We start from the raw sequence: 13,614 nt of genomic DNA on the forward strand, positions 1-13,614 counted from the left end.
GCCCGAATGTGAAATAGAGCACAATGACATTGGGCGTGCTTCCTGACATCATCACGCACTTGACCGATATTTCAGTTGGCGGGCGCGCATAAGAGTTGGCAGCATGCCTGCCAACAATTAAAAGGCATATTAAGGCCATTAATCAATTTATTAACCTGTATTTTTCACTGCCCATCCGACATTATGGTTGTTGGGCAGGCGAATCGGCCAGGCGGCCTTTGGGTTTTTGAGGAAACCCCAACCATGGGTGGAATGAGGTTTCCATATATAAATAAAAATAAAAATTTTGGGCAGAATTTTTCAAATCTACATGTTAAGGTGAGCGAGTCCACTGTGTGGACACTTTTTCCAGAATTTTAAAAACATTATTCATTGGTTTCAAATACTTCAGCTCCTTGAGGCAGCTCTCTGCCTTCAGGGAGCTTTCATTGCGTGCTCCCCCGTGCCCGCGCTGACTTCAGCGCTCATCCTCCTCCTGCCCCCACCCTAGCAGCGCTGAGCTTCTCAGCACGCCTTTCACGCTGGCCGTCTGTTAATTGGTCAGCCAGTGTGAAATCGCGGTCGAGGGCTGATTGCAGGCGGAGGGCTGTTTCCCGGCCACTCCTGGGCCCTCCCGCCGCCCCTGCCCGATGATCTGAAAATCCTGCCCAAGATGTAATTACATCACACAGACAATCCTAACTGTACTTACCCCCATAAACCTACTTCACAATAAACCAGAAAAATGTTATGAAAATTATTACACCTTCATGACAGTTTCCCATTCGCCTGTAAAGTTACAGTGATTGGCTCTGTCGTCCCTACTTTTACATTAAATAAAGAATAAATATAAGAATTGGGGGAGAATTTTCCCCATGTCGGGCAGGCCGAGTGGGAGTTGGCGCGGGCGGGCACGGACTCAATTACCGCCCGCGACCAGGTCCGTGCCGCCATTTTACATGGGCGGGCCAATTAAGGCCCACCCAGCATATTTCTCGACTCCCAAGGATAGCGGGAGTAGATGGGCAGCGGCAGGAGTACACTGACCGCAGGGTCCAACGGCAACCCAGCGGCCTGTTTAAATGAAGTGCTGGAAGCCTTTGCAAGGCTGCTCACAATGGCCGGGAGAAGGGCTCAGCAGAGGGTTACTGGTGAGCAGGCAAGTCTGGAGTGTAGGCCAGCAGAGCAGGCCTGGCCGGAGGGTAGGGCAGCAGAGCAGGGTGGGCTGGAGGGTAGGGCAGCGGGGCAGGGTAGGCCGGAGGGTAGGGCAGCGGAGCAGGGTAGGCTGGAGGGTAGGGCAGTGGGGCAGGGTAGGCCAGAGGGTAGGGCAGCGGAGCAGGGAAGGCCGGAGGGTAGGGCTGCGGGGCAGGGAAGGCCGGAGGGTAGGACAGCGGAGCAGGGTAGGCCGGAGGGTAGGGCAGCGGGGCATGGTAGGCTGGAGAGTAAGGCAGCAGGGCACTGTGCCCCTCAGTTTTTGGATGAGTGCCTAGCTACCCCCCTGGAGGTGGTGGCAGTGCGGTCGGAGATCCTGCTTCTGAGGGGCGGGAGGCGGAGGCCTCCCCACCTGACCAAACGTGCGTGGGAGGAGGTGGCCGAGAGTATCAGCTCCCATGATGTGGTGCGACGCACATGGGTCCAGTGCCGTAAAAGATTCAGCGACCTCCTGCACTCGGGAATGGTGAGTACCATGTTGGCTGAGGTCACTTAATGCAGCCGTCACCCTTTCCCCACAAAGCGCACCACCCCAACCCCCCCCATAACAACTTTGAGCACAGTTACAGTATTGAATCATTCACGGCATGTTTCCCTTGCTGGGTGTGACAGCAGATATTGCCCATGTCGAGTTGACCCTGAGAGGGTTGAGCTGAGATGGGTTCTGCACTTGCAGCATGTGTGACACTGACTCCCAGAGTATAGAATGTGGGTGAAACACAAGGATCTGCACCTAGGCAGAGTGCTGGAACTGGGAAGCATGTCAAAGTCAGGGTGCTAACATGCTGGGAGGGGAGCTTCCAGGTGGCGGGGCACCAGTCCATCTGCTGGTCTTTGCGCTCCACGTGCTTGTGCTTCCTTGCTTAGCAAGGTTACACCTTGTGCTGCCAGATGTGATGGAGGCAGCATTTGGGTAAGGGGAGGGTCAGCCCTGGCTTGTTTGAGTGAGTGTGCGGCAGCTGCAGGGTGATGAAGTACTGGAGTCCTGCAATGTCCCACTCTGGCAGGGATGTGATGGCAATCCAGGTACAGGCTGGACTAATCAGTGCTCTTCTCTCCTTTTCAGGAGAAGACTTCACACAATTTCGCCAAGGGGATGCGGACTGGTGGAGGCCAGGCCCAGTTGGCCATCTTGACTTCTTTTGAACAGCAAGTCATGGATCTGGAGAGGCGCTATGCGCCCAGGTCCACCGGTGGCAGTGAGGCTGGGGTGCCACGGGGAGGTATGTTTGCTGAGTACTGAGGTCTCCATGTGTGTCCCAGCAGCCATGGTACTGCTGAATGCTCAGTGATTGAAGTTTGCAACATGCGTTGACCATTGATAATGGAAGGATGAGTGCATAATGATCCAGGGAACCGGCATGCACATTGACATTGTCTCCACTTTATCTAATCAAATGTCCTTGTTCTTCGTTTCAGCATCACGGGAGCAGGGCTGGGAGGAGGAGGCAGAGGGACCACCTCACACACCTGAGGGTCCAAGAACATAGCGACTCACCAGCATCACACCATCTCTGCCAGGCAGGCACCAGCACCAATACTAGCACCTGGGTGGGCATTCGATCTTCGGCTAGTGTCCAAGGGCACATAGGTGAGGGCAGATCACACTCACTTGAGGTGTGGGCAGGGACAGAGAGTGCCCAGGGCATGGGCAGTTGGAGGACTGCTGAGGACCAGGCACATGTTCAGTCAGTGGCTGATGATGTGTCTCTGGAGTCATCCGTGAGGCAGCAAACGCTGGAAGTACAGCAGGGTATGTGGGTGATCTGGCAGAGATACATGAACCAATGTGTGGCATGGTGCCCATGCTGGAGGAGTCCACAGGGAGCATCACCGATGCATTGAGCCTCATGGCCGAGCGCCATGCTTCCTCCATGGAGACAGTGGTGACTCTCATGGACAGACTCCTCCAGGAGAACAATCAGGGCCTCCTGGGGTTGCGTTCGGACCTGCAAGCCCTCACAGCGGCATTGACCTCAGCTGGTCAGTGCCAGTGTGGGAAATGGTTTGGGCACCAAGTATCCCAGCTCAGTGCCCATCCATCTATGGTGAGCAGGGAGGTCTGAAGCAACCTCACGTTGGCGCAGCAGCTGCCTGTCTTCTCTGCAGGCTCCTTTCAGGGCACTCTGGATGAGGGCAGCAACACCTGCGCCCCTCTACCAGTGACCGTGGCATCTGATAAGGCTGCGGAGACTGGGGAAATGCCAGCTGTGGAACGGGCTGCTCCCTCCCAGGCGGGGCCAGCAAAGGCTCCACAGGCCAGAGGACGGCCGCCAAGGTCATCGAGGCCAACAGGACAGCACAGTGAGCAGGCTGTCTCAGATGCCAGTGCCAGCGAGGGGGGAGCACCTAGACATAGCACCAGAAAGTGTAAATTTAAGGCACATTAGGCACACCATGGGTTTCTCACTGGTGCTTTTATGTTGCCCCATGTTAGTTCATTGAGACTTGGTGTGATGTGCAACACTTTTTTTGGTTTCTGAAGTTAATTTTGTTATATCATTAAATTTCGATATGTGAGCATGGCTCAGGGTGATTCCTTACTTCCGCAAGTGGAGGGAACCCGTGATATTATGAGTGAGCTGTTTGACATTGAGCCTAATTGACAAGAGCCTTAGTTAATGTTATTATCCAGGCAGATTAAGCCCTCAAGTATCGAATATGGAGCCTGCAGCCCTGGCATGTGTTGAAGCTGTTGGGCTAGCTGAAGGTTCGCTGGATTAAAGCCTCCTTGGTGTCCCTGCCTCCCTGCAGTATGCCCGGGTCAGCATCTATCCCTTCAGCATTCCCCTGTGCGTGCTCATCCTCAGGCTCACTACTGGAATCATCGTGTACATCCGGAGCAACTGTGTCCACGTCTTCCTCGTCCACTGTGTCCCCCTTTCCAGCGTCAGATTGTGGAGAGTGTAGCATGCAACCACTATCACCGACACATGATCTGGGGGGTATTGGAGTGCACCCACTGAATGGTCCAGGCATCGGAAGCGCATCTTGAGAAGACCAATGGTTCTCTCTACCACAGCCCTTGTGGAGACGTGGCTCCTATTGTACCGCTGCCCAGCCTGTTCTTGGATGGCGGAGAGGCGTCATGAGCCACCTTCTGAGGGGATAGCTCTTGTCACCCAGCAGCCATCCATCCAGCTGGGCTGGAGCACTGAAGATGCCCAGCACCTGGGAGAATCAGAGGATGTATGCGTCATGGGAGCTGCCTGGGTACCTTGCACAGACTTGTAGAATCAGCATCCTGTGATCACACACTATCTGCACGTTCATGGAGTGGAAATCCCTTCCTGTTGACGAAGGCACCGGGCACACCTGCTTGGCACCTTGATGGCCACATGTGTACAGTCTATAGCACCCTGGACACGGGGGAAGCCAGCAATGGCCGCGAAGCCTCTGGCTCGCTGTGTCTGGCTGGCCTCGTTCCAGTGGTAGTGGATGAAAGTCAATGCACGCCTGAACAGGGCGTCTGTCACCTGCTCGACACAACTGTGGACAGCTGATTGAGAGACTCTGTAAATATCACCCACCGACTCCTAGAAAAAGCCGGAGATATAGAAGTTGAGGGCAGCTGTGACCTTCAGCGCCACTGGCATGGGGTGTCCACCCACACAGTTGGCACAGATCTCAGGGCCTATCATTTGACAGATGAAGGTGATTCTCCCTTGAGAGACGGAGCCTTCTTTGGCACTGCACCTCAGACATATTGAGGTAGCTGCTTTGCCGCCTGTATACCCTGGCAGCAGGATAGTGGCGTCTTCTGCAGCCCCTTCCACCTTGGGCTTCCTGTTGGCCCTGCACCCCTTGTGCCTGCGCCTCTCGTTGCAAAGGTAACTCCCCTGGAGGCTGAATGTGGACTCCTGGCCTCCTCCCCCTTCTGGCCCTCCCTTCCTTCTCAGGAGGTGCCTCCAGTGGATAGCACAACTCCCATTCCCAGGCTAAGGGAAGGCTTCCTGAAACCTGCAGGCCCCAAAAATGATCTTTACTGTAAAGTCCTGGCCTGAAGGCTGTTACTCCTGTCCAAGCAGCTGGTATGAGATTTGAAGTATTCCTGCTCACACAGGCAAGTATCAGTAACTTTAACAATTAAATATCTAACAGATACCACTCGCAACCCCACTCACCCCTCTTACCCCACCTGTGGATGAGGTTTATACAAATGTCTCCTACCCGCCTACCCGTTGCACCTGTGAAGATGGCACGGGCCCCGAAAAATTGCAGACAATTGCTGCCTCAGGGGCCTTAACTACATGAATAATTAATGGCAGGCGCGCATCCAAGAACATCACGTGTCCGTTCACCTAAATATCGCGATGACGCGGTGATTTCGAGACGCTCGCTCGACATCACCGTGCATCATTTTACGTTTCGGCGTGCGGGGCCCGCCCCCACAAACCAACGAGAAAATTCAGGCCTTGGTTATTTCTGGTTCTTCCACATCACATACTTCATTTGACTTCATTTGTTGCCTGAAAGCCTGTCTTAATCTTGCTGTGCAATGTTTCAATATGTGCCCTCTTTTATGACAAAAATAGCACTCTAGCTTTTTAAATCGGCAATTGTTCGGAGTATGATTGCTTCCACATTGATAACAATTAGTTTTCGAATTTGCTGCTGAGCTATTTCCTCTAAATTTTCACATAGTGGGGACTGTTTCGTGCTTTGTGGTGGATTCCCAGTTTTTCGCGCCACTCTCAGCTGACCATTTCCTCCCAACTTGGTGAACGACGCCATTTTGTGCACCTTGAATAGCCTATGAATCCCTTACAACGTTTTCCATCGCAAGTGCTATTTCCAACACTTCTTTAAAATCAAGATCCACTTCAGACAATAATCTTTGCTGAATAGCATCATCTTGCATACCGAAGACCAAATGACCCCTGAGCATAATATTTAGCGTTTCACCAAAATATTCCATTAGTTGCTTTAATTTCACCACTTGTGTAGTAATGGTCTCCCCCAGGGCTCTAATCCATGAATTGAACCTGAACCTCTGCATTGTGACTGAGGGTTGGGTTGAAAGTGTCCCTTAACGAGGTCTACTAATTCACAGAAGGTCTTCAAATCAGGGCACTGGGAGCCATCAAGCTTTGAATTAGATTGTAGGTCTTGCTCCCACAAATACTTAGGAGGTTCGTTGTCCTCTTTTCCTCCCCCATAATTTTGTTGGCTTGAAAGTAGAACCCAAGGTGTTCTACATATTGTGGATGGCTCAAAAGGGTCAATTCTGCCAAACGGTGGCACCTCAGATGCTTTCTTTTAATTATCTTATATACTCACAAATGCTGGGCAAGTGACAGTGCCAGATCTGATTTATCCTCATCGCCAGTTTGTTATAGAGTTGATTTTCCAGGCAACTTTTCTTGGTGGAAACATTGAACTTCATTTACAAGGCAGCAGCAGCAGCTACATGTATACATCCAGCTCTATATCTAAATAAGAACTCCCTCCTCGAGGTTCTCCGCTCTACCAACTGATTGGTTTACACAGACTATGTGATCTTACAACACAGAATTATTCTTAAAGCTACAGTCCTACATTAATCAAAACTATAATTACTACAGTTATGCAATATATTGCTCCAGGAACCTGTTGTGTAAACATTCTGCAAATTCATTTTCCAAACTACCTTTGCCAATTTGATTTGTCCAGTTAATATGAAGATTAAAGCCCCCCACAATTATTACATTGCCTTTGTTACAAGCTTCAAATAATTCATGTTAGATGGCCTAATTAACTACTGCCACCAGCATTTTCTGACTCTTGTTATTCCTAATCTCCACCTATACAGATTCTATTTCCTGACCTTCTCGCCAAGATCCTTTCTCACTACTATCCTTCCTTCATCAGCTACTAACAAGGCTATTTCTTCTCCTTTTTCCACTCTGTTTGTCTTTTCAAAATGTTGTGTGTGTATCCTGAAATATTAATTACCCAACCTGGATCACCTGTTAGTGTGCCTCTGTAATGGTGATTAGATCTAAACTATTTATCCCTATTAGTTCATCTATCTCATTCAAAAACAAAGATGTGTTGTTACGATCACGTTGACAATTGTATCATCCTTCACGACATCGGAGGAATGAAAGAAAGCAATTGTAGTGACACTTCCTGTTCTGCAATTGATATTTAGGTGGGCCTCAGAGTCAAATAAGTTTAACCATCGCTATGCTTAATTTCAGCCAGTGGCTGGACCGTTTTTTAATAAACTTTAGGTAGCAGCAAAAATTAAAAATTGCATGTTACTCTGTTAATCTCACTCTGTTATTTTGACAATATTGCAGCCTTTATTTGTTTTTCAGCCTTCCCCTAGATTTTAAAAATTCCCTTTTTGAAACAATGATGCAGGTACTACTATTGGCAAATGTGCTTAAGGAAATTTCTGAGCCAAACAGTGTAATTTAGCTGAGTTAACATAATAGATTGAGGTGGCATGATCTTAAAATCTCTATGGATTAACAATTATTATTTTACTAACATTAATTTAGGTCTCTTACACTGTCAAACTCAATGGCATCCAACAATTTCTGATTGTGCTATTACCATATTCTTTTTAAAAAGATAGAGCACCGTTAAAGCTCATGGTAATTCATTGTAGCTGATTATTTTAAAAATAAATCTATGTTCTGATGGTGAAACCTTTCCGATTTTATTAAAACACAAATTTGTTGTAACAAGTAATTCAAATCACAGAACAATTTAGTGGACAAGTTATGTAGATGCAAGCATTTATTCTTCTCTTGCAATATGTATGTAGCTACTTCACATCAAGTTTATTTACTTGATATTAAAATCCAGAAAATCTCTGCTGCAATTAAGACTGGTTTATTCCTGTCTGAATGTAACCAATCGTTTATTTTTCAAAAATGAAAGTTTGCTTTGAATGCAAAATATTGTGTGAGTCACAGCAATTATCTGTTGAAATACATTGCTGTAAAAATGTTACTGTAACTCATAGTTAGAGGTGTCAAATCCAGCTCTAAGAAGAAACCTTTCTTGTATCTTAAAAGGTTTTTTTTTAAACATTTTTAAAGCATTGCAATGTTTCTTTGCTTACAATACAGAGACATGTGTTGTATTTATAGCATTGAGTGTACATTGTATTGTACATATGGTACACTGTGATAGTGAATGAGCTGTGCTAAATGGTTTGGACTTTGGATAACCCTGAAGGCTAATGCCAGGCAATGGCAGTGATGTTAATTTATACTGGGATTGCCCATTATATCAGTGCCTGGTGGGTTTTGATTTTGCCACCAGAGCTTTCACCCTGTTTAGATAGGGTGAAGAGTGTGTCATGTGATTACTGCACAACCTCTGTTGGTGGTGTTACTGATATGTTGGCCAGCTATAGAAAGTGTGCTATAAACAGGGCTCAGATTTCATAGAATTTCTCCTGGTTCAGTCTTGGAAAGTCAATTATTTTCTCATACTGGGATATCTTTCATGGTGTCTCAATCCATATTGACTGGTTAGGCACAGAGGTACTTCTGTTGGCCCCTCGATGGAATGCAGGAAGGATGAAACCTGAGACTTGCTCAAAATGAAGTCTGGTGAAGGGCGCACTGTCACTAGTGAGAGCTCCGAATGCAGTGTGGCAATTCCATCTTGCATTATGCCTAATGATATGTCCTGAATGTCACACTACACTTTTCAAAAGTGGTGTTGTACTTTTGGGAATGATTTGGAAATGTGAAAGGTTGTGTTCTCTCATCAGTCTCTCAGTAATGCCAATCCCACCGTTGTTATATTTTTTCAAACATAAGCTAATATGGATTGGCAATTGGTTTATAAATCCCGTTAGTGGCATATTTAATCCCAAACTGGTTTTATGAAACCACACTTGGTCCCGTAGCTTACCTATGGTTAGAAAAAAAACAGAGTGGGATGTTTAAAGGTCCTTGATCTCCATGCACGACCCCTCTCCCCAAATAACTTTCATCCTGCTTCCACTCCAAATTAAGGCTGATTAGAATTACAAGAAGATTGGAGAGCAAGTTCCATGTCGTTTGTTGCAAAGGGAATGGAATATAAAAGTAGGGAAGTTTTGCTACAGTTGTACAGGGTGTTGGTGCGACCACATCTGGAATAGTGTGTAGTTTTGGTCTCCTTACTTAAGAAATAATGGGTCAGATCTTCTGGTTACCAGTTGGTCATACCCCAAACACACCCCGGAAGATGCGCTATTGGGCTCCTGAGAAGTCCCAATGCAAGAACTCCATGGAAATTGCCCTGGAAGTTTCAACTCCTGACGGACAATTCCTTTGTGTATAGAAACCTCTGAAAAAGTCTCCGACTCTGAGTTAGAGTCAGAGACTCCAGAGGGTTCAGACTCACTCATCTGGATAATTACCCAGGAAATGTTAGAGCAAAAAACCTTGTTCAGCTTCTGGGTAACTATACAACTGAACCCCCCACCGCCCATGACTCCCATTGACCCCTCTCCAACTCCCACCCAACCGCCCAACTCCCCCTCTTAATCCCCTCCAACCCTCTGACTTACCCCCAATCCTCTGACTCCCACTCTGATCCTCTGACTCCCCTGACCTACCTGCCGACTTCCCCCGACCCTCCAAATGTCCCCCGACCCTCCTAATCCCCCCAACACTCCAGCACCCCCCCGAACCTCTGACTCCCCGTTGACCCTCCGACTCACCCCTGACCCAATGCGACCCGACCTCACCACCCAACCACTCTGCCACCCTACCACCCTGCCACATACCGCCTTGCTGCCTACCACCCTGCCACCTATCACCCTGACATCCTAGCCACTTATCCATTTACCTCACTCACACTTATCCACTAACACAGTGAAAAGCTATTTAAATGTCCCAAAGCTTTTCATTGTGCTAGTGAATGTAGACTTACCAAAATACAGCAGCTAGTGCCATAAAAAGGATGTGGCTTGGCTTCCACCTATAATACCTGCAACTATGAAGAAGGACAAAAAATGGTGGAAAAACTCAGCAGACCTGACAGCATCTGTGGAGAGAAAGACGGAGTTAACATTTCGAGTCCATATGCTCTGAAGAAGTCATACGGACTCGAAACATTAATTTTGTCTTTCTCTTCACAGATGCTATCAGACCTGCTGAGTTTTTCCACCATTTTTTGTTTCTGTTTCAGCTTTCCAGCATTCACAGTATTTTGCCTTTATCCTATGAAGAAGGACTCCCATTTCACAATTCTGAAGAGGCCCAGTTCAGAAGTCTGGGCCAGGAATGCAGAGCTCCAGTGCTGTTAGGGAAAAAAGGAGCAGAGTGGAAATCCAAAGGTGTTTTCCTCTCCTTAGAAGATTCAACCCAATTCAGAGATGATTTGCTCGACTGGTTCATGGAATGATAGGGTTATCTTATGAAGAAAGGTTGGACATGTTGAGCCTGTATCCAAAGGAGTATAAACGAATGAGAGGTGATCTTATTGACAAAGTGGATACTGAGAGGACGTATCCTCTCATGGGAAAGATTAGAACTAGGGAACACAGTCTAAAAATAAGGTGTCTGCCATTTAACATGGATTTTGTTTTCTCTTAGAGAGTTGATAGTCTGTGGAATTCTCTTCCCCAAAGAGCAGTGGTGGCAGGGTCATTGAGGGAGTCAAAGGTTATATAGGGGGTAGACAAGAAAGTAGAGTTGAGGCCACAATCAGATCAGCCATGACCTTATCAAATGTTGGAACAGGCTTGAGGGGCCAGATGGCCCATTCCTGCTCCTAATTTATATGCATGTATATTCTTATGCTAACTTAGTACCAGCTCATGCCGACCCATGCTGCTCTGCCCATGCCCATGCCCATGCCCCCTTATGGCTCCTATGCCAACTTAGTGCCTAATAAACCAACCCATGCACACCAACCTTTTCTCTTACACCCTCCATGCCAACTCAACAAGTATCCAGCATGGACAAACCTCAAGATCCAAACTGAGATGAAATAAAATAAAGTTCTAAATATCTATTACAGACTTTACTATGTAAAAGCATTATTTCGTGAAAGTTCATTCAATATAATTAAATCACCTCAAGTACATAATCCTTTGTAAAAACAAAAATTTGTGTTCTTAACCCTACATCAAAGACAGATAATTCTTTAATAACCTCTTTGAGCTGTCAAACAAACTGTGAACTTACAGCTGCCCACTGTGATAATGATAGGTCATGGAAAGCTGTTAAGCATTTATAATGCTATAATGATAGCACTTAGGGCTATGTCAACAAACAGCGATTGAAACTGTCAGAACAGGCTTTTCTCATTTCTTGAAGGGCAAACTGTTTAAATAACTTAACATATTGAAAGTTCTACAGACCTTATCCATCCTTCATTAGCCTTTATGTCTACTCTAAAAATCATAACTCCCACATTGCAGGATAAGGCCCTTGCTCCAGCGAAAATGGGGTCTGTTTGAACTCAGCGCTGAGTTCAGATGGCCCTGCTGAGTTCAGATCTCCCACAAGTGTGAGTCATGTTCTCCCCCTCCCCCCATACTAAAATAGGATCTGTTGGAAATGGTGACTGGTTATAAGAGCAGGTAAGAGGCTGTGTATTCTGCGGCGAGTAAGTCACTTGCTGACTCCCAAAGCCTGACCACTATCTACAAAGTACAAGTCAGGAGTGTGCTGAAATACTCTCCACTTCCTTGGATGAGTGTAGCTCCAACAACACTCAAGAAACTCAACACCATTCAGGAAAAAGCAGCCTGCTTGATTGGCACCCCATTCACCACATTAAACATTCACTCATTCCAGCATCTTGGTTGCAATTTGTGCCATCTACAAGATTCCCTGCAGTAACACGACAAATTTCCTAAGACATCAGCTCCCAAATCCGTGATCTCTACCAACTAGAACGACAAAGATAGCAAACATATTGGAACACCACCATCACCAAATTCCTCTCGAAGTCACACAGCATCTTGACTTGGAATTATGTCAACATTCCTTCATTTTGGCTGGGTCAAAATCCTGGAACACCCTATCTGGCAGCACTTTGGGTATACCTACACTATATGGACTGCAGCAGTTCAGGTAGTTGATTCACCGCCAACTTCTCAAGGGCAATTAGGGAGGGACAGTAAATGTTGGCCTTGCCAGCAATGCCCGTATCTCACAAATAAAATAAAAATGAGGAATTTAATGCAAAATTTCCCCGCTCACCCATTATAGATAAGTCCTTTCATTCTATATATTATCCTGGTGAATTATTGGGCAGAACTTTCCCCACCGTCAGGGGGGGTTGTGCGGGTGTGGGCTAGAGTGGGCGCGAACCCGATCGGCGCCCTCGATAGGGTCTGTGCCGCCATTTTACGTGGGCGGGCCAATTAACACCATTCGCTGTGCGCTCCCTGTGCAGGCGGGGGGGATTCCCTGAGTCGGAGCCTGCGCACTTTCGCGTATGCATGCGAAAGAGCGCAGAAATCTCCCTGAGGCATGGACAGGGAGATTAGTTAAAGTTTTTAAAAGCTAAATAAAGAAAAGAAAATATTTTAAGACATGTCCCCTCATGTGACAGTGTCACATGAGCTGGGACATGTCAAGGAACATTAATGATAAACTTTATTTAATTTATAAAAACTTCATGGAGCTTCATCCCGCCCGTGGATGAGGTTCCATGAAAAATGCGAAAGCCGCCTGGGCTCTTCGCCTGCCTCCCAACCTTAAGGTTGGACAGGCAGCTCATTTAAATATTTTAATTTATTTTTAACAGGCCTTAATACCCTTTGACAGTTCGGCAGTCACGCACCCAAGTGGGCTGCGTGCCCGCCAAACTGGAAATCTGAATGACGCGCGGTGACGTCGGGACGCACACCCGACGTCATCCGTGAATCATTTCACACGTCGGCGAGCAGGAGCCATCCCCGCTCGCTGACCCGAAAATTCTGCCCATTGTTACATTCTTTCCAAGGCTAGGATATCCTTCCCAAGCTGGGTGCCATTCCAAATGAGGTTTGACCAACAGTGCATATGCAGCAGTACTTACTTCTTTTTATATCCTGAACCACTTATGTTGATGTCCAATTATCCATTAGCATTTTTAATTACATTGATTCCCAACTGACTTAGTGCAATAAATGAAGTAAATCTAATTCTGCTATTTTTAACTAGGGTAATCAATTGAGTTCCAGAGAAATGTATTCGACTAAAAGCCAAAAACAATCTAACTAATGATGGGGCACCAACTAAAGGGAAAATGTAATCTAAAGAAGAAAAAAATATATATATATATGGACACACTTAAGTATTAAATGAGAGGGGGGCAAAAGTGGATACAGAACTTAGGAGAGAAGTTTAACAAAAACACATCAGGAAGGGAAACAGACTTAATAGATCAAATTGCTAAGGAATATAAAAAAATAGTGTGTTCTATAGACATATAAATAACAAAACAAGAATTAAAGTGGGGATAGGGCCATTAAAGGATGAGCAAGAT

The sequence above is a fragment of the Cetorhinus maximus genome, chromosome 7 (genome assembly GCF_964194155.1).
Source record: "Cetorhinus maximus chromosome 7, sCetMax3.hap1.1, whole genome shotgun sequence".
NCBI lineage: Eukaryota > Metazoa > Chordata > Chondrichthyes > Lamniformes > Cetorhinidae > Cetorhinus > Cetorhinus maximus.